This window comes from Eubalaena glacialis, chromosome 15 (assembly GCF_028564815.1).
Source record: "Eubalaena glacialis isolate mEubGla1 chromosome 15, mEubGla1.1.hap2.+ XY, whole genome shotgun sequence".
NCBI lineage: Eukaryota > Metazoa > Chordata > Mammalia > Artiodactyla > Balaenidae > Eubalaena > Eubalaena glacialis.
In genome coordinates, this window is record NC_083730.1 from 15,956,346 (window position 1) to 15,983,348 (window position 27,003).

Genomic DNA, 27,003 nt, shown 5'->3' on the forward strand with positions numbered 1-27,003 from the left:
CCTCATTGTAAAATAATGGGGAAGAATAGCAGTAACAAAGACAAAGAGGAACTGAAATTCAGAAATAATAAATTACTTCTGAATATAAGCATTTTGACTTCAGCATCTACTTGTAGTCCTAAAACAAACAAGCAACCCCCAAATATCTGATACCTAGTTTCAAAAGAAAGTAGTCTATTACCTTGACAATAGTAGAATTTTTGGTAAACTCTAAAATACTATATAAAGTATCATAATTTTACTTATAAATAGTGATTACTACAGAGTAATTCAATATAAATGAATATTTTTTTCTATTTCTATTTTTTCATGTTTTCATAAATATTCTGAGTGGTTTCTGCTGTCCTCCTCAGACAGGATTATGTGGCTCGATCTCAGCCACCCAAGTGGCGGCAGAGTCCAGAATGAATGTGTCTTCTACAACCTAAGCCAATGCTTTTCCAAATGTGTGCTTGAAGTTGCCCATTTTCTTAAATTCGAAGTTTGTTTACTGCTCCACCAATAACCCTTTTAAGAAGGATATTATCACCTCTATTTTTAAAAATCTGTTTTATAATTGTATAGTCTTAAGTATACACACACACAGTCGTCTCTAATGTCTCGTCTGAAAAATGCCATAAATGTGGGTAAGAGAAACTATTTATCGGCATTGTTTTCTGCTTATTAACTAGCTGTCTCCCAGGAAGGATGGTATGGGATTTGAATGAAGAAGAATGGAATTCATACCCTAGTTTGGCTCCTTTCTGGCTATTTGGCATTACATAAATTATCTGACCTCTCTAATTCTCAGGGTTTTGTTTGTTTGTTTGTAAGGTGGGAAAAATAAGACCTATTTCTTATGCCTACTCTGTACCCAGCAATGTTGGTTTACCTTCATTTTACCATCCCTTAAAGGTTAGATGATTTACTCATATGAAGAAAACTACTTTGTTCTCTTTGTTTAGCCTAAGTTTTTTAATATCTCATTAGAATTATCTTTTAAAAGAGTATGTGATCACTGCTATCTGGCTATTTTGAACTCCGACACTTGGGCTATACAATATAGGTGCTGAAACATTGATCTGTGAAAGTTTTACTACACTTTATATAGTATATATTTTAAATTGTGTGTTAGTGAATCAATTGAATGTATCATTATCACGTTAATTTACATTTGTAAGTTTCCTGAAAAAATTATGCAGATCCATGCTGTGTGCTCAACACAGGATAGGAAAGCCCACTGTATTTGAATAATGACCTTTGTGAACAGAACTAACTGTTCTCTTTTCATTTATGCTGATGGATCTTTGCAAATTAAGATTCTGTGTGTCAGAAGCTTTGTGAAGTGCACGTGTTGCTTTACTTCTTCGGGCTGGAAAAAGAAATGCCTCAAAGGATAAGGGCTTCCACATGAATACATTTTCTAGGAAATTAAACCTCCTGTAATATTTGCATTTCTGTAATTATGAGTGCGGGTAGGAATCTTTTTAAAAATACTATGACAAGTTCAACACATACAGAAAAAGTTTTAAATATGATGCAGTGAATCTCTTTGTACTCTACAGCTCAAGAAATAAAACATTACTAATTACTTGAATTTCCATTCATCCTCTGACTCCATCATGCTCCTCACCCTTTTCATAATCCAGAATCAGTAGTTTATCCTGCCATATGTTCTTTCTTAAGTAGATTTTTACTATATAGGTTTGCATTCCTAAGTGATACCTCCAGCTTAGATTTGCATGTTTTTAAACTTGATATAAATAATATGATTTTTTTTCCCTCTTATGCTACTTTTTTCCCACTCAATATTAGTTTAGGGAGATCCATCTATGCTGATACTTGTATCTCTAGTTCGCTTATTTTCACTGGCATTATAAGTTTGTCATTATTCAGTTGATGGATAATTAGGTTCTTTTCAGATTCACTTCTTCAGTCACAGAAATTACTGCCTTGAACACACAGGTATGAATTGTGTTTGTCTATATACATACGAGTGGAATTTCTGGAACATGGAGTATACATATCTTCAACTTCCATGAGACATTGCAAAACTGCTCACCAGTATGATTATATCAATTTACACTGGCCAGCAAAGTATAAGAATTCCCTTTACTCCCCATCCTCTCCAATGCATGATTTTATATGACTTTTGTGTGTGTAGTAGCATTATCTAGTGGCTTCATTTGCATTTCTTAGACTACTAATGACTTTAAAATATTTTTACATTTTTAAAAATATTTATTTATTTATTTTTGGCTGTGTTGGGTCTTCATTTCTGTGCGAGGGCTTTCTCTAGTTGCGGCGAGTGGGGGCCACTCTTCATCGCGGTGCGCGGGCCTCTCACTATCGCGGCCTCTCTTGTTGCGGAGCACAGGCTCCAGACGCGCAGGCTCAGTAGTTGTGGCTCACGGGCCTAGTTGCTCCGCGGCATGTGGGATCCTCCCAGACCAGGGCTCGAACCCGTGTCTCCAGCATTGACAGGCAGATTCTCAACCACTGCGCCACCAGGGAAGCCCTATTTTTACTTTTTTTTATCAGTCATTTGCAATTTCTCTTCTGTGAACAGCATTTTTTTTTCCAAATTACTTTTTGTGAGGACTAATTTTATGTCAACTTGACTAGGCTAAGGGATGCCCAGATAACTGGTAAACATTATTTCTGGGTGTGCCTGTGAGTGTGTTTGTGGAAGAGATTAGCACTTGATCTGGTGAACTCAATAAAGCAGATGGCCCTCCCCAGTGTGAGTGGGCATCATCCACTATATCACGAGTCTAAATGGAACAAAAATATTTTCTCCCAGTCTTTTTGTTTTGTTTATGGTTTCCTTTGTTGTGCAAAGCTTTTAAGTTTAATTAGGTCCCATTTGTTTATTTTTGCTTTTGTTTCTTGTGTTTTTTCTAAGAATAAAACATTGCTTCTTGTATTTAGATCTTAATCCAATGGGAATGGATTTTTGTGTATTGTGTGAGGTAGGGCTCCAGCTTTAATTTTTTTTCCATATGGTTACCCAGTTATCCTAGTGTCATTTATTGAATAATCCACCTTTTTATCACTAATCTTTGCTGCTATCTTCATCAAGTCTTCATAGAGATCTGGGCCTGTTTCTAGGCTTTCTCTTCTGTACAATTGGTCTATTTGTTCAAGTATAATACAACATTATCTCAGCTTTATAATATTCTTTTTCATGGTAGGAGCAAGCCTCTGACCTTATTCCTTCTCTTCAAAATTCCTTGGAGCTAGGCTAAAAATAAGTTTTATGTCATTAGTCTTAATTTTATACACAATTCAAAAGAAAGCAAAGGAAAATGTGCTTGATAAAATGTAGTGAGTACTTAAGTAATTTTAGTAAATATGTGCAACTTTAAAAGGACTCTTGGGAGTAAATATTTTTATCAAGAATTTTTACTGCTGAAACAAACTCAAAAAAATTAAGTAATTTAGCCAAGATCACACAGCTAGCAATTGGAATATTCAGTATATAAATCTAGGTCTGTCTAAAACTGGACTTAAAATTTTCCCAGAGGAAAATGTGACTTTTGTGATGATAGCTGTTTTTTTAAATGTCCATATTTCTTTTCACTTATTGTATTAGAACAATTTCCTGGATGGCTGAGTTTGTTAGAAGGTTGCCAGTGTTAAAGATATCACATTACTGTCTGCTAGACAAAAACTGGGTTGGCTGCCCAGATCACAAGGATTCCCTTAGCCTCTGAATCCATGCTACATGTCTTGTCCCTTGGCCATTGTTATAAATTGAATTGTTCATATGTTGAAGTCCTAACCCGAGCACCTCAGAACGTGACTGCATTTGGAGATAGGGCCTTTAAAGAGGTGACCAAAATTAGGCCATTAGGCCCTAATCCAGCTGATTTGGTATCCTTATAAGAAGAGAAAATTTGGACACACAGAGAGACACCAGAGGTGGAAACCCACAGAGGAAAGACAGTGCCAGGACACAGTGAGAAGGCGGCCATCTGCAAGCCAAGGAGAGAGACCTCAGAAGGAACCAATCCTGTTGACACCTTGATCTTGGACTTCTAGACTCGAGAGCTGTGAGGAATAAATTTCTGCTGTTTAAGCTTCCCAGTCTGTTGCAGTTTCTTACGGCAGCCCCAGCAAACTAAGCTAGTCATGAATGGTGTATGTAATGATAGAGACACTTGTTACAACCCATGGTGGGACAAGCAGATCCCATTCCTAGGAATTTGAAAATGTTCTTAGAGTTACACTGAAAGAACAAGCAGTTGGAGGTGACTTGTTTGGTAGGGAGGCTGAGCGAAAAAGGCCATCATGTTGTTCTCCTGACAGGTCTGAGCCTCTCGGATTTCTGCCCTTGCCGTGGGTTAATTTTTCAGCTACTCTGTGAATGCCATCCGTATCTTTCCACTAAAAGCCCATTGCTCACTGGTGAGTCAGAATCAATTTCTTCCAACTGAAGAAATATGCCAAATGTGCCTAAGGGAAATTTATTTAAGGTGATATGAATGGGGAAATGTTTTGTTAAATAACTCTTCTTTCTTTTTTTTTTTTTTTTAAGTTGTGGGTTTGTTTTTCTTTTTGGTTTTAATGCACAGGTTTTATTTAGTTAGTTAGTTAGTTAGTTTTGGCTGCCTTGAGTCTTCATTGCGGTGCGCGGGCTTTCTCTAGTTGCGGCGAGCGGGGGCTACTCTTCTTTGCGGTGCGTGGGCTTCTCATTGCGGTGGCTTCTCTTGTTGCGGAGCACGGGCTCTAGGCACGCGGGCTTCAGTAGTTGTGGTATGTGGGCTCAGTAGTTGTGGCTCACGGGCTCTAGAGCACAGGCTCAGTAGTTGTGGCGCACGGGCTTAGTTGCTCCGCGGCATGTGGGATCTTCCCCAACCAGGGCTCAAACCCTTGTCCCCTGCATTGGCAGGCAGATTCTTAACCATTGCACCACCGGGGAAGTCCTAAATAACTCTTCTTGAAATGGACTTGAATTAGAAAATTTTCAAGTAGGAATGGTTAATAACAAGCATGTCACCAAAATCCTTCCTCTTTGTAAACAAGAAATAATTTCTGGCTATGTGGGTTTTCATTTGAATCCTCTTTAGCAGGGCTTTCTTTGTGAGTCAGTAGAGTATGCCTTACATGGCGTGAGAGCCACTAGGGATTCAGTAGGTAGCTTCTTTTTTGGAGAGTGTAGGGAAAGATGTTAGTCCATGAGCAGGATGATGTGTTTAGTTGTCATCTGTGATCCCTGTGAGTCCTCCGCTTTTCCTTACTCCCTCCATCCTCCCTTTCCCTCTTTGGAATATTGATAAGTACTTGAACCAAGCCTAGGCACCCTAAGTTCGCATGCTTCTGCAGTGAGGAGAGACCTAGGTGAAGAGTTAGACTAAGGGCTGCGATATTGTTTTAACTCACTTGAAACAGAACCCTTTCGTAGCCTACGTATATCTTGTATCTTTCAGATAAAAGCCCGTGCTTTCTCCAAAAAACATAATTTTTTTTGTTGACTTACGTGGACACTTAGATGGATATTTTAGGCTGAGTCATTTTTACTTATAATATTAGGCATCACTTATAAAACTGGAACAAAAACTAAATATTACTTCTCCTTGGTTGCTCTTACATTTTCTTCCTTTACAAGACCTATAGTTAACTATCAAATTTCTTTAAAAGGTGATCTATGTAAATATTATTTTAGAATTAGATTTTTTTTTTCAATAAGGTTCATGGAGGAAATTTTAACAAACACTAAAGTTTTATTTTTAAATAAATATGTACACCTTGACTAAGATGTATTTTTTAAATTGTCCTTTGCTGTCAGCTGATCAAGATGGCCTTAATGCTCCCTTCAATTGATGAAATTTTAGACAAGTTTCTTCTTGACTATAGGCACCCGCCCTCTCTTTTCTTAGAGCTTTTTTTTTTTTTTTTTTGGCTGCACTGTGCAGCTTGCAGGATCTCAATTTCCTGACCAGGGTTTAAACCCGGCCACAGCAATGAAAGTGCCGAATCCTAACCATTAGACCACCAGGGAACTCCCTAGAGCATTTATTTAGGAAAGATGTAGTCATAAATTCTTTCTCTGCTCCATTTGAAATGAATAAATCTTAAAAATTTCTTGCCAGGGAATGTTTTTCTCAAGGACCTGGGAACAATTATTTTGAAATGTAATCTTGCCATGCTCCTAGTTGTAAAACCATGGGGATAGGAGAAAGTTTACTTTTCCTCTGTTGCCTGGTTCTCTCATCTTTTCTCCAATCAACTTATCCTTCACTTGAACCCTCCATTCCCATAGTCACACCTTGGATCTTGTCATCACGAGGAATTGCTCCACTTTCAAAATCACTAATTCAATCAGCTTGTCTCTTGACCACAGCCTCTCTCTCTCTCTCCCCAGCTTGCTTGCCCAAACAAGCCCATTGTAATCATCCTCCACTCTCTTTGAGCCATCAGGCCACTGACCTAATTCCTCCCAATTCCTCTGCTACCTACTTTCTTCATTTCTCTCCTGATCTAATTAGAAACCCTAAATGCCTAGTCCTTCTGTCTTTTTTCTCCCCCAATCCTGGATGAACTTAGCTCTTCATTTACTTCTGTGCCTGAGCACAGTTGTTATTTTCTGAGTGCTTCTGGAGAAAGTTCCAATATATTCAGGTTCCAGTGATTTCTAATAGGCTTTTCACTCTCTTGACAATCCAACTAAGTTACTATTTAATGTATTCTCCAATTTCCAAGATGACTATTTCAAACTTTCTTTACTCTCTTGAACATTCCAAACTCCATAATCCATCCTTCTCCATATTCTTAGCAGTTTCATCTAACTCTACGTTTCAGAGAAAATAGAAGGCATCAAATAGAAACCCCTTTATTCTCCATATCAAATATACATACCTACTTACTCCTGCATTCACCCTCTCATTCCCTTCTACTACATTATGTGAGTTTAATTGTGCAAATAATACCCTTGAATATTTTTAAGCAGCTTTATTATATACAGAAAGCTTCATGTATTTTGAACAGAAAGCTTCATGTTCAAATGTCTACAATTTGATGAGTTTGGACATATGCATACACCCATGAAACGATCACCACAATCAAGGTGATAAACATTTCTATCACCTCCAAAAGTATCCTTGTGCCATGTTTCGTGTGTGTGTGTGTGTGTGTGCTGTAATAACACTTAACATGACATCTACCCTCCTAATACATTTTTAAGTGCACAGTGCAGTATTGTTGGCTATAGGTTCTGTATTGTACAGCAGATCTCTAGAAATTATTCATCTTGCATAACTGAAACTGCACACCCATTGAACAATTCTGCATTTCCTCCCCCCACCCCAGTCGCTGGCAACTACCATTCTATTCTTTGCTTCTATGAGTTTGATTATTTTAGATACTTCATGTAAGTGGAATCATGCAGTATTTGTTCTGTGGCTGGCTTATTTCACTTAGCATAATGCTCTCCAGGTTCATCCATTGTGTTACATATGTCAGAATTCCCTTCTTTTTGAAAGCTGGATCATATTCCATGTACATATTTACCACATTTTCTCTATCCATTCGTCTATCAATGGACACTTAGGTTGTTTCCATATTTTGGCTATTGTGAATAATGTTACAGTGAACATGGGCGTGCAGATTATCTCTTTGAGATCCTGATTTCAATTCCTTGGATAAATGCCCAGAAATGGATATGGGGTAATGCATATGAATAAATACCCAGAAATGGGATTGCTGGATTATATGGTAGTTCTATTTTTAATTTTTTGAGGAACCTCCATACTGTTTCCATAGTAGATGTACATTTTACATTCTCACTAACAGTGTAAAAGTTCTCCAGTTTCTCCATATCCTGACAACGTTTATTATCTTTGGGTTTTTTTTTTTTTTTTTTTTTGATAATGACCATCCTAACAAGTGTGAGATAATATCTCATTGCAGTTTTGTGTTTCCCTGATAATTAGTGATGTTGAGCATCTTTTCACTTACCTGTTGGCGATTTGTATGTCTGCTTTGGAGAAATGTCTATTCAAGTCCTTTGTCCATTTTTAAATTTTTTTGGCTATTGAGTTTAGGAGTTCCTTGTATATTTTGGATAATAATCTTTTACCAGATATACAGTTTGTAAACATTTTGTTTCATTCCGTAGGTTGCCTTTTCATTCTGTTGACTGTTTCCTTTGCTGTGCAGAGCTTTGTAGTTTGATGTCATCCCATTTGTGTATTTTTACTTCTGTTGTGGACCCTTTACAATTAACATAAACTGATTGGCATCCTGGAAAGTTGGAAACCAAGAACACTGACTCTGTCCCTTCACCTTCCCTCTGCTACCACTGAATGTTTGTTGTGGCCTTTGGCAACATTAAGTACAGGCTTCCAGGAATTGGATTTGCCTGGAATTTTAAGGGGGGTGGGGATCAAGCTGTGGTAGTCTTAAGTGGACTACTGACACTTTGAACTCCTTAAAAGTGAGGTTTATGAGAGACTTAATATTGAACTAGTACCACTAAGACCTGAAGAAACCCATTTCATGGAGGGACAATTTAGGACATAACTGCTCATAGAACCACCCCCCTCCCCATACATATGGGCTGCAAAAATCCCCTCTGTTGAGATTGAACAGGGTAAGAAATTGAGGAAGATACTCATTTCTTTAGATTTTTAACTCATAAAGGCAAGATAATTTAAGCTCAGGCTTTATATTTTGGGGATTTATATATCTTTGGACTTTAACCTGCAAACAGATTTAATCTTCAGATCTTATTTTTTCCATGGGAATTTGATAGAATGGGCTTCATAGCCAAATTTGGAACATCTTGAGTTTGCTACCTTTTATTATATGAGATATCTTTATATTAGCATTTTATCTCATTGCAGTAATTCTAATGAGTATTGGGCAGTGTGGCTATAAATATAATTTAGGATAATAAATAGAACAGACTTGGGAAGGAACCTCCTGAACTGATTTAACTGATAGATACTTCAGAGCATTGAGGGAGTAAAACCTACCCTCTGACCAGTGGTCAGCAATGGAGCAGGGGTTGGTCTGGGGAGCGTAGCCTCATGCAGGTGGGAACGGCACTGCTCTGATAGGCTCCTGACCTTCTCGACCAGTAAGATGACCCATATTTTTGCTTAATCGTAGGTTTAATGGTTAAACTCAATGCATTAAGTGAACCAAAAGCCAGGTGGGGTGGGGAGGAATATATTCTTCCCTTCTCTTGATTCCAAGTGGAGGGGTCATTGCCACAGCACCTTTCTGGCTTTTCTCAACCCCTCATGTACTCCTCTCCAGAGGCAAAGGAGTAAATTATATCACTGGGACAAGGAATCTGGCTTAGCCCTTTTCTGCCTTCCCCTTACCATCTGTCTGCTAGAGGAGAGCATGTGTTTTGGTCTGCCCTTGCCTACCGTGCAGGCTTAGTTTAGAACACTGTGGTTGACCAGTGTTCCCTGTGACTGGATGGGTAGACATGGGATTCGGTACCAGGAAACTCACTGTTGTCCTCACTATCTCCAGCTGGGTTTTAACCAACAACAATGCTGATAGTTTGACCTCCATATTCCTGACTCCCTTGGTTAATCCCAACTGGTTAATCATCTCTTGCCTGGGTTATTGCTGCTTCCCTTCTTATCTCCACTGCGTGTTCTCAACACAATATCACGAGCAATTCTTCTAACAGAAGTCAGATCAAGTCACTACCCTGTTCCACACTCTGATGGCTACAGACCTCGCATAGAGTAAAAGCCAAAGTCCACACCTCGGCCTATCAGGACTGCACAGGCTGCACAGCTACTGCCTCTGTGACTTCATCTCTTAAGCCTATTTCCACAACCATTTTCCTTCTCACCCTCTCTGTCCAGCTTTGCTGCCTGCTTCCTGTTTCTTAAACACACACACCAGGCATTGTAAATTAGAGCCTCTGCATTCTCTGATCCATCTTTCTGGAACATTCTTCCTCTCAGCTGTTTGCATGGTCAGCTGCCTCACCTCCTTGGGGTCTGAGATCACACAGTACCTCAGCTAAGCCGTCTCTAACTGTCTTATTTAAAATTGCACCCCCTTCCATCATACACATCCTATCCTCCTACTTCACTTTACTTTCCTTATAGCCTCTGTCACTCTCTGGCAAACTACATATTTTAACAATTTACTTATTTACTGTTTATCTTTTTAAAGTAAACCCAGTGAAGTCAGGGGGTATTTTTGTTCACTGCTATACCTCTGGCACGTAAAGTGGGCTCAGCAAGAATATAGCCATTAAGTGAATAAACCACTCCTGGTAGTTTCTTCTTATGTAAGGAAATGAAATCAAGAGAGTCAAGTTACTGAGAAGAAAGTGAGTAAACTCAGATATCAAATATAAACACTCCTTGCTCAGAAATGATGCTTTAGCCAACAATTTATTCAAATCTAAGCTGGCTTATAGAGAACCTATAACTTGTAGATAACTTAATGATCTAGCCAAAGAACTTATTAACTCATAGATAGCCCAAACATTAAAAAAAAATTTTCAGCACTGTACGATCATGCTGTCCCTAAAAGCAGCCCTGAGGCACTGAGTGATTCTGAAGATTTTTATGAGTATTTCAAATGATAAAAGAAAATGGTCAAGAAATGCTTAGGGGCTAAATGCCATTTCAGCGGAGCCTAATTCCTTGAAAACTGGCAATCCACATAGGGTTTGTAATATAAATCTTAATGAGTCAGGAAATTCAGTCCACCAGAACACTTTATGCATGCATTCAAAATTATTTACCAGGTGTCTACTAAATGACAAACTCTTAGGTAAGACATTGTGATACAGAATTGGGGGGACTCGGCCCCTGCCTGTGAGGGCTGAGAAGTCTGTAAATGAGAAAGTTTACTGTATTTTACTTCTTATCTCATCCTCTGTGTTGGAGACTGGTATTCTTGTGTGCCTGTCAAACAGACTCTTGCATTTAGCAAAAGCATGTGTTAAACTTAATTCTCTTTCTCAAGAGCATCACTTCCTAGTGGAGAATATTCTCAATTTAAAAATGACTATTTCTAAATATGCAATATCCTCTGTGTATTTACATGTGGCCTCTGCAACTACGACTTTTTCTTTTAGATCCACTTACTTCCTATATCCGACACAATTTCCTCTTTTTAAAAAATATAGCAGTATTCCTTTGCTGTGGAACAATGGCCCCAATTAGTGTAGGTCATGTTGCTTAGAGCATGAAACTGGTGTGCTGATGAGAAAATTTATCTGACAAGTTTCTTCCCAATTTGGGGTTTATCATATCATCATAATTACATTCATTTCCTTTGTTAAATCAATTTCAGTTTACATTTTCCCTTCTTTATTATCAGCCTCTGGAGATATTGATTTCACCTGTGATACAATATAACTGAAAAACTTGTGGCTAACATTCTTGCTTTGGCTAAAGGCAATGTTTTTAAGTGTGTGGTTTCTTCTTCTATGTGTAACTAATAAAGCATGTCAAACACTACTGAGTTTGGAATATAAAAAAATATTTGTTAGATGCCAACAGATTAATTCTTCCAGATTGTATGTCTGTCCCCAATCGCTGCTTATCTCCCAGAATTATTACATTGCTTGAAGTGACAGGTGAACACTATCAAAGACAGGCTTGATTTCTTAAAAAGTATAATTAATTCAACTCATAATATGAGTGATCTGATTAGTTATTAGAGATCTTTTATGCAGGGGACCTATAAACCTGGGGATTATTATAGACACAAGAGAGGCATTTTGAGATACTAGCAAGAGCTCTGGATTAGGCGTTGGGAGGTAAACACCAATAAGTGGTTTTGTAGTCTTGAGCCAATCTTTTAATCTCTGTTACTTAGTTTCCTCTTTTGAAAAATGGAGATGTCTCTTGCCCAATGTATCTTGTAAAGATTTTGAGAGAATGTAACGAGGGAGACCTTTGAACATTATAAGAACCATATCTATACAAATGCTTGAAAAATTGTTAAAAGTAATATTTGTGCAAATATAAGTTATCATACTTAGGTTTTCATTCCTTTTAGGCAAATGTTAGCATTAGAAGAGTCTTTAAAATTTTGCAGATTAATAAAAAGACAAGATTTGCTGCTATCAAATGAGTCAAACAGGATATTTGTAGTTAAACATTCTATAAATGGTGCTTGATAATGATGGATTTTTATGGGGTTAAAATATGCTAGCTCATTACTGATTGCAAATTAGGAACTGAAAATAATTGTTCATGCTTTCATTTCTCAGGTAGAAATACCTCTTTCTGGCCATGCATCTGTGAAGACTTAGTGCACTTTTTTCTTCTAACCTATTCAGGAAGTCCCCAGCTCACAAACAGATTAGGTTCCGAAAGTACATTTTAAGTAAGATTTTTGGAACAGAGAAAACCCTTTTCTTCTTCCAATTAAAAGGAAAAAACAGTACATGCTTGGGGATGTTCCACCTTCTTGCCTTTGCTCATGATTTCCTGCCTGCCTAGAACAAGTTTGAATTCTACTCATTCATCAAAACCCCACACTGTGAGTCCTTTGAGAGCAGAGAATATACCATAGTCATTTATGGGAACTGAAGTGTCCCCAGTTTTCCAGTTCATTGGAGCCATCCTTTCCTTTAATGTGCAAATATAAAAGCAAGACTCCCCCCTTACCCCCGCCCCCAGCAAGACCGTGAGGTCCAGCCTCATCTCTGTTACTCAGAGCATCCAGGGGAAGGGCCTTTGGTCCAGGTCACTGCTTGTTCTCTGGTCTGCCACTCCAGGTTGCTGTGTAAGTTTCCCCTAAACACTGGCCCAGCACCACCAGTTACCCAACAAGAGGCCGTAGAGACTGAGCAAATGTTAGTGACCATAACACTGCAGAAAAGGAATATTTAAATTGGGTGTCAGATAACGTGTTCCTAGAGGCCACTTGCTATGCCTGTCACCGGGTGTTCACTGCAACCTCTTCACGTCCATCTTCTATTGCTTTTGCATCTCTGTGACCCACTTTTCTTTTCCTGTTGGGAATCCCCATCAATCCTGCCCTTGGTTCTTGAAGCCCAAGCCCAATCCCCATTCATCCTTTTTCAGGCACACTGATAAACAAATAAACCAACAAGAAAAAAACCAGTTGACATAATCTCTCAGAAATCTGCTGCCATCTGTATCCCCACTAATTGATGCACTGAAGAGAAACTTTACAGAATAGTTAGCATATCTATCTGAAGCTTTGGATTATTTTACCAGTGTTTAAGGCTGCCTTAAAACTGCAGAAAAAGGGGACTCATGGTTACAAAACTACAAGTGCTTGCTAGAGTGGTTCCTGAGAGCAAAGAGGAAATGGGCTTTTCTGACCTGAGAAGTCACAAGAAATAAATTGCTTTTTAGCCATTTAGAAAAAGTAATTTTGTCTTGTTTTTTTTAATAATCAAGGGTTCAGAAAAATTTGCTAGATTTTCTCTCCAGCATATACTCAGCTGATACTATGCACTGGGTACATGTTTGTTGATGAATAATTGAGTGAATAAGCAACACGTGGTGTTCATCAAGCCTTTCCTAATTGTCCTTGTTGGAAGTAGCTTCACTCTAACATTAACATTTTATATTTATCACTTTCTTATTTATTTTATCACTTTCTAACTTGTATTATGATTATTTGTGTCCATTTCATGTTCTCTACTCTAAGTGCATTGAAAAGAGTAAACATGTTTTCATTACTGTATATTTCATCCATATTCTATAACTTTCCATATATTCTATAATATATGTTTCAGTGATTATGTTCCCAGGTAGACCTGTTTGTCCATCCTTCTGTCCATCCATCCATTTCTTAATTAGAATGGCAATAACAAGAGAGGCATTCTGGCATGTTGCTTCAGGATGCAAGCATTGGAACACCAGTTTCCCCATATATAAAATGAAAATAATGAATGTACCTGTATCATAAGGTTCTTGTTCAGAACTGAATGAGTGGATGCATGCAAAATGCTTAGCACAGAGCTGGATCCATAGTCAGCCCTAAGAGAACATTAGTTATGATGGTTGTTGTTATTAATTAAAGGGAAAAAAAAGGAAACTGTCTACTTGTCAGGACCTGTTGGGTGTTGAGGACAGAAAAGGTTTCATCTTTGGCCTAAAGCTGTGCACAGTCTAGTGGGAGAGACAGACAGGTATAGAGAAATACATTAAGGGTGAAGAACACTTCTGCTTGTGTACAGAGTGAACTATGAGAGCACAGAGGTGGGGCTTTTAACCTAGCCCAGGGAGACGAGGGTGGGGTCAGAAAGTTTTCTTGGATTCCTGAGTTGTATAGTCAAATTAAAGCTGAAATGTAGTTAGTTACCTATGATAATCAGTGGGAAAGTACTCATTCAGTAATGAGTAATTGAGCAAAACAGGAAAAAAATGCTGAAATTGAATAAACAGTCATCCTTCAATGTAGATTTAAAGTTGGCAATTGAGGTAATAATTATATAGAGCATCTTGGTGTTTTATGTCATTTGGCAGAAAAATTGGGGTTCCAGGGAAATGCAGAACCCCAGGTGTGGCACAACCCAGAGGAAGCACCTGATATGAATCAGGTGCAAAGTTGGGTTTGCTCAGAATCCACACCCATAATGTTCATTCATAGCCAGACCCCCTTCAGCTTCATGGAGCAGGGACTGAAAACCAGTTACTTGAAGCCAGCCTACAGGGGAGAGAGCTCAGCATGGAAGCTCTGGCCTTCTGTGCATCTGGCCACCTCGATTTAGGGCGTAGACAGACTCCAGGTAGGAAAGAAACCCTTTATAAATGGACAAGCCCTGGGTATCTTGGCTGAGACACTGTATAGGTCTGGCAGAGCCCAGCCTGCCGGTGACACGATTTTATAACCGAGAGAGAGACAAACAAGAATAGACAAATTTGGTTAACAATTCCTGATTCACCTGATATGCAAAGAATAAAAGGTAAAGAAAGATGCCTCCATAAATACTCCATATTTAATATATACAGAATTAAATTCATTTTCTTCCTTTTCTTTTCCTTAATCAGCCCTTCTTCTTGCTGTCTTTAGTTTGGATATGTCATTGCTATCTATACATTTGTGGTCCATGCAATATCTATCTAGGCATCCTTTGTCATCATTGATTCAGCTCTTTCCCTCATTTTTTGACCAATCCATCAAGAAGTCGTGATGACTGTGGTACTTAGAAGCTTCTCAAGTACGTCCTTCCTCCAGCCCACCCTGCCACTTGCCCTGGTACAGGCTCCAATTCCCGTGAACATTGCAATAGCTTTCTTACAACGTTTTTCCTGATTTCAGTTTCTTCTCTGCCTCACATCATCTTTTATATGGGGCCAGATGGTAAACACCTTAAGCCTTGTGGCCCTATAGTCTCTGTCATAACTACTCAACCCTGCCATTGTACCATGAGAGCAGAAATAGACAATGTGTGAACAAATGGGCATGCCTGTGTTCCACTAAGCCTTCCATTACAGGCATTGAAGTTAAATTTCATGTGATAAAATCTTCTTCTTTCCATTTTTAAAATCCTTTAAAGTCGTATCAACTATTCTTAGCTCACAGGTTGCAGAGAAACAGGTGGTGGGCCAGATTGGACCTGCAGACTGTGGTTTTCTATCTGTTTTGTACTGTCATGAATGATCTTTCCAACAACTGCAGAATCAAGATCGAATTGCTCATCAGAGAACCCTAGCCTCTTCATTGAATAAGTGCCTACAACCTATATTTCTATTCTCATCTCCAACCTTTTGCCCTGACTCGGATACTCCCTGTGTCTCGGTCACACTACATTGTAATTTATGATTCTAAAAATACTTCAAGGATTTTAACGCCTTTATGCCCTTCCCCACGTTATTCTATCTGTCAGAAAAACTCTTCTCCATAATTTGTCTAATCAGCAGACATTGTAGAACACACATCAGATGTCATATCTTCATTATTGTTTTCTCTGAATCTGCAACTCAGCAGAATTCATCTCTCTTTTATTTGTATTCCCATTGCACTTCATACACATCTTTTTCTCCATAGAGATTATCACATTGTTAAAGTTTCTATTTTAAAAAATTACTTAGCTTTACTCGTCTTGGTCATGAGCTGCTTCTTTTTGATTGTTTGTTTTCTTTTTTTTTTTTATCTTAAATTTGCCTTTTATTTTTTTAAGGGTGATTTGTTTGATTTTTTAAATTTTATTGGAGTATAGTTATTTACAATGTTATGTTAGTTTCAGGTATACAGCAAAGTGATTCAGTTGTATATACATACATATATACAGCTCATGAGCTTCTTAGCATAGGAAAGTGTCCAATAAGTCTTTGCTGAACAAGTGGATGACTTATCCGTATTATCCACTGTTCCTAAGTCGACATTACCACCATTATTTTATTTCTCAGATAAGGCATGAAGAAAACAATGATTTGCATAATCACAAGATGTGTCAATAACCAAATTAAAACAAAGAACTAAAAAATTATTCTGTCTTCTTTTCTAATTCAGTAAATTTTAATATAGCTCTTTTTTTTTCTGAGGATTTACTCTAATTCTTGCCTCATCTTTCTTGGAAAATACTCCTCTAGCTCAAGTATCTGGTATGTATATCGACCTTACACAGAAAATCATGAATGCTCTGAAATTGTGATTTAAGGGCTCCTGGAGATATTCCCCCAATTTCTCTTTTATCTGCTGGTTGGTGTCTTACATTTCACATTGGTATATTCATTATTTTAACTAGAGGTTTGTTTTTTTTTTTCAAAATTGGTCTAGCAAAAGGGAAGATATATCTGAGAGAAGTAACACATTTGAATTCTATTAGTCACGCACACTTTAGTATGAACTAGAGAGGAAAAAAATAAATTTCATGGAGGGTTTTGAACACATAAAAATCCTAAATTCTTCTGTGGTTGGATACAGACCATTTTCTTGAAGACAAATTCTGTCACATAATGTTGAGAACATCTCTATAGGGTAATAAATTATAATGGTGCTCTATCTCTTCAACAGGCAGCATCCCTGAATACTAAAAGTCTCAAGAGTAAATTTGCATATAATGTTTCTTCATATAACAGAATGTTGCAACCGTCATATAAGATGAACCTTATAATAATGCCTTTTATGAAAAGAGTTCCTCTGTCAATTTCCCTAGTCACTTTGGAAATGATCATCAATTATCCTAGGAGCTGCTACATGCGGTATAGTCTCTTTGTTATCTATATTCATGGCATGTTTGACCTGAAGAAATGAATAGCAATATACCTGCTTTCAAAAGTAAGAGTTTGAGGGGCAAAAGTAAGAAAGCCTTTGTTTACCTCTTTGACACTTTACAGTTTTATAGCTGATATTTCTAGGCTACTAGATCCAGTAATGTGTTTCTCAGTTACTTGGGTATGAACACATGATAATATTTTAGTTATTCTTTAAAGCAGATATATTTTTTAAAAACTTTTTTGTATCTTTACTAATGAGAAGAGTTCTTAAAATGCTCTTTGGTGTTCCATATCCCTTGATTCTTTCAAGATGTGTTATATCTTACTGTTATATTTGCAGTCTCTGGAGTGAGACTGCCTGGGTTACTAGCTCTGGCACTTACTGGCTTTGTAATCATGGCAGGGATTCCTAAGCTTTCTCTGCCTCATCTTATTCATCCATAAAATAGGATATAGTATGTCACAGTGTTGTTGCAAGGACTAGGTAAATAAAAGTACTTAAAAGAGTACCTGGTAATAGGAAAGCTCAATAAATACTTATTATTGTTGATTTGTGCTTATTATTTTCTCCTTATCAAGTTTTTTCAGTGAGTTACTATATATAACATCCAATCAGCTGGTCAAAAGTGTGAAAAATATGTAAAGACGTTTATTTGATATTGTAGAAATAACAATCTCATACTTGTTTTATTGCAATTCTAAATTTTCAACTTGTTTTTCCAAGCCATAGGTATGCTATTTCTACATCATTACTTCTGCCTTGGTTTTTCTGTTTTAGGTTTTTTTCTTGTACTTCCAAATCCATTTAAGTTTCTATAATATATTATTGTCTATCAGTAGACTTCTACTTTCTTATTTGCATGTATTCCATAAGCATTACTTTCTTATTTGCATCTATTCCATAAGCATAGCTCATCTTGAATCAATGAGGGTTAGGCAGGAGAAAGAACACCATGAAAAGGTTATGCCTGAGACAGGGTGAGGTTAACTTCAAAAGAAACATACGAAATTAGAATAATCTAGTTAAATCAGTTATTTGTCATATAAGGGAAAAGAAAAGAGTTTACAGAACCAAACTGAGGAAGTTTTCAGACGTTATTTCTTTGAATATCTTTCAGCCGAATCTTCTTTTTCCCCACTCTCTGTATTTCCAGTGACATGAATGTTAAATGTTTTCTTAGAGTTCATCAAGTCCCCGAAGCTCTGTTCATTAATTTTTTCTCAGTATGTTTTCTCTCTGTTGTTCAGATTGGATATATCCTTCTGTCCTTCACGTTCACTAATTCTTTCGTCCTCTCCATTCTACTCTTGAGCCCATCCAATGTGTTTTTAAAATTTCAGTTGTTATATTTTTCACTTCTCAAATGTCCCATTTGGTTCTTCTTTAGGTTCCCTACTTCTTTGCTGAGACCATTTTTTCCCTTGTTTCAAGTGTGTTGGTAGTTGCTTTTCGAAGCACTTTTATTCAATATAATAGTTGCTTTGCAATTTTTGTCAGGAAATTCTGGTATCTCCCTCATCTTGGTGTTGGCATTTGTTGACTGTCTCTTGCTCGTTTAAGTTGTGATTTTCGTGGTTCTCCGTAAGGGTATGATGGCATGGAACTCTGGATCTTATTTACATCTTCTGTCTTATCTGGCTTCCTTTGGTAGCCCTCCAGCAGGGAATGGGGGGCGCGGTGCGGCAAGGGCTTACTGCCCGTGAGGGTAGAGGTCCAGATTCTCCACTTGGCCTCCATGGCATGAGGGCTTTGGAGTGGGATGGGAAGAGGATGTCTTCATTACTGCTGGACAGGGCTGGGAATTCTGGCTCCTCAATAGGCCTCAGCTGATACCACCCCAGCTGGAAGTGGGCAGGGGCACTTTTTTTTTTTTACTAGGGTGGAGGGGGAGGGGGGTTGGAGAGGGACTGGCCTTGTTAGTGTTGGACGGTGGTGAAGGTCTTGGCTCTCCATTAGGCTTTCTTGACAACATCCAGCAGCAGGGAGGAGGAGGGTTCTTTATTACTCATTATAGCTGGTGCTGTGGAGGTGGGAAGAGTGATTGTCTAAAAGTTTTCCTTCTCACTAGGCAGCCCCTTTCCTCGTACATTGGCTTGAGAGAACCTTTTTTTTTCTTGGCCAGCCGTGCTGCATGCGGGATCTTAGTTCCCCGACCAGGGATCGAACCCATGCCCCCTGCAGTGGAAGCGTGGAGTCTTAACCACTGGCCCACCAGGGAAGTCCCTTGTTGGGGCTTTTTAAATGTCTAATTTCATCCATGTTTCTGAGTTGCTTCTTCAGCTCCAAATCTAGGATATGTGAGATCAAAATCCCAGGAAGCTCACCACTGTGTCATTTCTTGGGACCCAAGATCACTAGCTGGTCTGACTTCTCTCCACCTCTCAAAGTCTTCATATTCTTGTTATATACATATAAGATGTCCAGAGTTTTTAGTTGTTCTTAGTGGGAAGAATAGGGAAAGGCACTTCTACTCCATCTTTTAAAAGTAGAAGTCAGGCAACCCAGAATTCTAACTAATGTGAAACACCTCTGAATCTTCGAGGTTGTGCACATTTCCAGAAAAATTAGACCAAATTGCTCAAATAAATTTAGCAAAACTCTTGTTCTTCCAACCTGTGAAATAGATCCATTATATGACATAGGTAAGAAAACAGCTTCCAAATTTCTCATGTAGCAAGCTGACACTATCTTGAGAAGAATGATTTTTATTATTTTATCATCACATCTTATAAAATACTTTTAATGTTTTATATCCCAGCTGGATATAAAGTATACCTTGGAGATAGTCTACATATCAGTGGGTTGACTCAGTTATATTAACAGTGAACTTAAATTTAGGTGCCTACATTTCTTTAACCAGATGGACCCTTTTGCCCTTCCACCAGTAGCCCTAGAACAAACTAAGACAAAATTTCTATAAGAATGAATCAGCACACCCAACACAACATATAAACTACAATGAAGACAGGGCATGACAAGTTTTCTGCATATTTCACATCAATAGTATTCTTTTTTAATCTTAAGTTCAAATATATGCAACAGTAGTTACTAAGTATTTATCAAGCAACCACAAAGTACCTACAACTCTATTGGAAATTGTACAATACCAGGTAAACATTTGTCGTATGTATTCTACTTAGCCTTTAGGTCATCCTTTTAATGTGTGGTATGTAAGGGTTTGGGAAGCTGTCTGTAGCTATGGAATAATTTTTTGAGTTAGAGTGCTGGATGATCCAATCTCCCATTTGGATGGAGTGTCAAAACATCACTGTATAAAACTAAGGCAGATTGTTTTATATATCAGGTCTTGAGAAGCCAAGCAAGTGTGCCTTTGGGAGGTTTTGATGATATGAGTAGTTATGCCAAATTGCTCTTGGCCACAGGTCTCTTGGGCACTCCAGTGAGAATGTTAGAAATTAATCCTGTGGCTAAAATTCAGTGGATCAAACTGAACTGCTGAGTATAAGTCTCAGAATGTAAAAGAAAAAGAACTAAGAAAGAAAAAGAGAATAACTTCCTGGTTAAATTCCCTGAGAGCCTTGTCAACAAGGTGTTGAATTTTTTTTTAAACTAGTCCCTTATCAGCTCTATAGATGTGGTCCATGAGTTTTGGTGGACGTGTTTTCATGCCTTCTTTTAAAAGCAAGATAAAGTTAGTCCCTTCTGGCCACTGTTAACTTCCACTGAGAGGCTATAAAAGTGCTAGCAACTGCAGATACTTTTTTAAAGTGCACTGACTGAAATCCCAAAGAATAGCAAGCCCTTATTTTATGAGGCTTTCACTGATACTGTGTGTCCCCCCACCAAATGCACACTTTATGTTATGAACAAGAAGATCCTTTGCCTGGTGTGGATTCATTGCTAATCTATACTAGGAAAAAAAAAGATACCACTGGAAAATGCACTGAGGAAGTCAGCTGAGAATAATATACTCATGCTTATGGTTTTTCTTTTCATTACTACTCAGTATACTGAAGCATATTGTTCATGTTGAGGACGAGTAGATTGGTAAAGGGAATGAATTAAAAGACATTTATAGGTCTCATATTTTATCACTGGTAAATTACGTCTGTTTAAAATCATATGCTTTGTGGCCACCTTGAGGGGTGGGATAGGGAGGGTGGGAGGGAGACGCAAGAGGGAGGAGATATGGGGATATGTGTATATGTATAGCTGATTCACTTTGTTATACAGCAGACACTAACATACCATTGTAAAGCAATTATATTCCAACAGAGATGTTAAAAATAATCATATGATTTCATGAAACAGATTGCTTTTTTTGTCTCCTTTTTTAAGTTTTATTTTTTATTTGAGATATAATTGACATAACATTGTATTCATTTTAGGTGTACAACTTAATGATTTGATATAAATATATATTGCAAAATGATTACCATAATAAGTTTCATTTACATCAATCACCACACAATAAGTTACAATTTTTTTTTCTTGTGATGAGAACTTTTAAGATGTACTCTTTTAGCAACAACACTGCTTTTAAACAAATGTATCAAATTAGTATTGTTTCCTATGAAAAGAGAGTGCTTGAAAATGCTGCCATTACAGAAATACTTGGGAACTTTCTGGTTCCGAATTGCTTTTATAATAAATGTAAATTAAAATAAACATCCTCCTCTGTAGCAAATCTTCAGGTTTTGAAGGTGGGTTGCTAAGTCACCTGAAACAAAGTCTTTTGAATTAAATAGACACAATATTTGAAAATCAAATAGTGTAAATTCTAGGAGCTGGAATACTGTCGTATGGTGGAAGGCAACCATTAAGCCAGTGTCCTACTTTTGTGTTGCATTATGTAAAAGTTATTCCATTTTCTACATGATAAAATTGACGCTTTGATTTTTTGTGATGAGTTAAGCATCAGCCATTCCACTGAAGGTGTGTAGAATGTCCTTTAGAATTAGATTTGGAAACACTTGCTCTCTTGGTCTTGGGCAAATTGTAATTTCTACTGCTAATGGGGACTCACATCCCCTGTAAACACCATACTATCTCAACACTACTCACTGCCTTCCTCAGGAATACACTCTTTTATGCCTTTTTTCTTTTCTTTTTGTTTTAGTTTTTAAGCAATCAAAAATTCAATCCCAGTCTTTATGGAAAATGTTCTAGAGTTTGTCATCTTTGAGCATGTCTTGAGCCATTATTTTAAAGCAGTAATTGTGCACTTGAAAGTACCAAATCTCTGACCTTTTCAAGTTTCCCTCTGTCTTCTGAGTAAGATTGTGATCATGTATCTCCTAACTCTTTCTTCTTTTTTTTTGCCAAGCACTCTGGTCCCTGACATTATGTTTTTGTAATCTTATTTCTGTTATTCTAAATACACTGCTTGTGTATTTTACAAGTTTCCCCTGTAAATAATAGTGAATTTTGTATCACTATGCAGCAAAGAACTTGATATTATGTTTCAGATGTTGCAATAATTTTCATTTCTCTTCATTCAAATAAAATAATCTGATGCACGCACAAATGCCAGAGTAGAAATGAGAATTTTATAAAGAGAGAAACAAGAGTTAATATCTCTGTACTCGTGATATGAAGAAGCCACATGAATAACTTTAACATGATTTAGGGAAAGCAGTAAAAGCAAAATGAACAGTGCAATGGAGGTCAAAAGAGGGAATGTGTCACCCTGCCTGCTGGGATTGGGAAAAGTGTCACAGAGACAATGCCATTTAAACTAACTTCCCCAACAGTGAGAAAATGGGGAGAAAGAGACATTCTAAGAAAAAGGAGTAGCAGGTGCAAAATCAGAGAAGATTGAAAGTAAATAATTTTTTGGATAATGAAAAATTGTGTCATAAAAGGGAGTAAACCATGGTATGTGTGTGTGGGCATGTGTGTCTGTGTTTGTTGTGGAACTGGCATATAGCTCTTGGCTGTGGATCTTAGGGTGACAGGAAATACAGAGAACAGAAGCTGGTGATCTACTTTTTTCCACTGAAAAATTTAGCATTATAGCAAATTAAATGGAATCACCTGCATCGAGTTTAAGTCAGAATGGACACTACCACACCCTAGAAATCCCCTATCTGCTCCCCCGATTGCATTTTCCTTCCTCTATCCCAGAGTTAACCAGAATGCTGAATATGGTGTTCATCTCCCAAGTGCGTAACCCTAAATTCCTGTGTTGCTTTTGCCTGCTTTTGAAGTTCTATAAATGGAATTATGCTATGTGGAGTCTTTTGTGACTTGCTTTAATTGATAAATAATATGTTTTTGAAATTCCCTCGTAAGGATATACTCTAAGGAGCAGAATTCTCTTGTAAGGATATAGTTTTATTAGTTTCATAATTTTACAGTTGATGTGCATTTGGGTTATTTCAATTTCTATGAACAATGCATGATCTTACGTATGTACAAGAGTTTAGAGTATACATTGGAGTGGCTGAAGGGAGGGAGGTTATGCACACGGTCAATTTTCCTAGGAAATTGTTTTTTCTAAGTGGCTAAATCAATTTATATTCCCACCAGCGGAGGTGAGGATTTATGTTGTTTCTTATGCAAATGTACTTGGCACTAATTAGCCTAAATTGTTTGCTAATATGGTAAATGTGTAATGGAATCACTGTGGTTTGTCTCCCTGACTACCCATGAGAATGAACGTCTTTTCATATGATTATTGGTCATTGGTGGTCCTCTCTGAAATTGCTGGCCAATTCTTTTTACTATTTCCTATGAAGCTACTTTTTTCCTGTGGACATGCAGTTCTTTATGTTTTCTGAATACTAATCTTTTGCCCATTTTATGTGTCACAAAAATTTTCTCACAGGATATAGTTCATTTGTTTCACCTTCTATATGGTGATGTTTTATTTATTTTTTTGGTTTGTTTGACTGTTTTTGCTTTGTAATGGGTGATGTAGGTTGGTTTTATATTTAAAGGTGCTTTTTACAATTTAGACTTTATTCTGATTCTAGATACGGAGTCATCAGGAGAAATTGAACCCAGAGATGAGAGACCAGTTTAAAAGCAATTGTAAAAATACAGATTATGAAGGCTTAAAAGTAAACAGTTGCAGTAGAGTTTAAGCTCTTAATGGGAGGAAACAAGCTGGAGTATTATTTTGGAGGTGGAATTGACAGCCACAGATATGTGCAGATGAGAGTGAGTGTAGAATTTAGGGGACTGCTTCCTTTGTTAATAGTGCCATCAACTATAGGTGTTATTAGGGTAGGTACTAAAAATATGTTAATTTTGAGACAAGTGAATTAGAGGATTTTCCAAGCACGTAAAAGTATGGGTCTAGCTCTCAACAGTGGTTTGTGCAAGACTTGGTATGTTAATCTAGGAATTATTAATTCACAGGAAGTAACTAAAGCTATGGGAAATCACTTAGGAAGTGTGCCGAGTCTTAGAAGTTCTCATTTCCACAAGAACTGGGACAGTGTATGTCTTATTCTGCTTTGTTGCCAGTATCCGGGAAAATACATGATACATTATAGGTGCTTAATAAATACGTGTTGAACTAATGGATACCTTGAGCCATTATTTAAGAGCATGAGAAATAGGGAGTAGGTAGCCGAGGAGCAAACTAAGCGCTCAGGAGAACCAAACGAAAATGGTGTGGAGACGTGAATGAAGAAAACCTTCAACAGCATTAAGTGACACAGTGGGAGGGTAGTTTCAGTTACCCAATTGGAGCAGATGTCGGATTTCAGTGAGGAATGAGGAAGTAGATATCCTAAGGACAGTTCATGCGACATGGTGATACAAGAGGGAATATAGTGGTACCGGGTTCCCTCTGGTGAAGGCATATTGGTACATTAGTTCAGTTCTGCCTGAGTTAGTACCCATTAAAAAGAGTAATTGCTAAGCATAGACATTGTCCAAAAGAATGGATTAGAGAGTGGCTGGAAAAATATTAATAGAATGAAAGGGGGCTGGATACTAAAAAAGCAGGATCCAAGCAATGAAAATGTTACCGAGTCCAAGCTCTCTCTGCTTGCCGCACGACAGGCCAGTAAATCGGAGACAAGGTGTTGAGGTAAGGAATACGACTTTATTCGGAAAGCCAGCACACCGATGTCTCTAAATAACCATCTTATCAGGGTTTGGATGCCAGTTTCTTTTATAGCACAGAGAGGGAGAGGAGATGAGGAAGTAAAGTAAAAAGGCCATAAGTTTTGCAAATATCCTCTGGAATGACCAGCCTCGGGGAGGGGATGTGTTAATTTCTTCTTTCTTGCAGCCATCCACAGCTGGACAGGGTCCGGATGTTTCCCTGAACAAAGGCACTTTGGTTTAACATTCAGGCAGAGGGGCAGGGTTCCCCGAGGCAGGCCATTAATGTATAGACAGTATCCTTTTAGTGAACAAAAACAATGAGAAGCAAAGATTAAAGTAAAAGAAACAGATCCAACATGTAGTCAGATTTGGCTCTTCCCTGCTACAAGAAGCATTCCATGAGTTGGACTTGGGGAAGGCTTTTCTGTAACAGAAACTGGAGACAGTTATTTGTATGTGTGATGAGGAAAGTTCTAGTGAACAGTTTGCTAGCAGATGCATGTTATTTTAAGGGGCCACTGAAAAACTTCTATATGCATGCTTTAAGTATTTCTATGATCCCTGAACTCTGTTTGCTTAAGGTAGATGTTGGCTCAGAGGAAGGCTGTTTCTAAGTTAGAAGACATTCAAGTATAATAACTGTCCAAGATAAATGATTTTGGTAAGGATTAAGATGTACCATTTAGAACTAGTTTAACATTTTTCAAAGAAAAAAAACTTTCCAGTAGCATCTGCTGAATTTAACTCAGCGAAGGATGGGGTTAGCAGGTCTCAGGGAGAGTCCTAGTGCTCAGAAAATTTCAATGAGTTGCTCCAGGGCTCTGACGCTGGGGAAAAAAAGTCACCCACAGGTCAGTGGAGATTTGCATTGCCATTTACATAAGACTTAGCAGGTAAATGCTACCAAATTGACCTTAATAATTAGCCTGAACAATGAAGCCAGGGCTAACTTTTACAATTCATTGTGTAAAGAATTTTTTTAAATAAGGAGATTGCAGAAAACTTTCTACAGTTATTTCCTGAACAAGTTCTTTTCCGTTTTCTTAACTGTAAATGCTGCCTCATTCTCTGTCCAGTCTTTGTTGTTTAGCGTTTTGTGATCTTTCCGAACCTAGAGTTAGAGAAACAAGACTCACAGTTGTTCAAATACTGCAAAGAAAAAGTATCTCAGATCTTGTCAATCATCTGTCAGTATCTGGGATGGGTATCTGCTCTTTTTAGATGCTGTCCTGGTTTCTCATTCTTACTGGAGTCTCAGAATATTTGGCAATAGGGCTGTTGCAAACGTAACTAGGTAAGCTCATACTCGAGTAGGGGGAACCCTTAGTCCAGTGTGACTGGTGTCCTTGGAAGAAGAGAAGAGACACAGAGAGAGACATACAGCCACATGGTGATGGAGGCAGAGATGAGTTATGTGTCTACAAGTGAAGGAACGTCAAAAGTTGCCAGCAGTGCTGGAAGCTAGGAGAGAGGCATAGACAGATTCTGCCCTAGAGCTTTCAGAAAGAGCATAGCCCTGCTAATACCTTGACTTCAGATTTCCAGCCTTGTGAAGTGTAAGAGAACAGATTTCTGTTGTTTTAAGCCACCCAGTTTGTGGTACTCTGTTACAGCAGCCCTAGAACACTACTACATATGCCATTGGCTTCTTCAAACAATTCAGAACTAAAAGCTCTTTGATCCATTGCAAACATCTCTAGACATTTGAGAGTTAGGTAAAAACAGCATTGGAAAGGGTGGTGTTTGAGATCAAGGGAAACATAATCAAAATCTGCTTAAATTAATATGGTCATTTTAGATTGCTACCCCCAAAATCAGAAAGTTAAATAAATCAGGGTCTTCGCCTGTTCTTCAAGA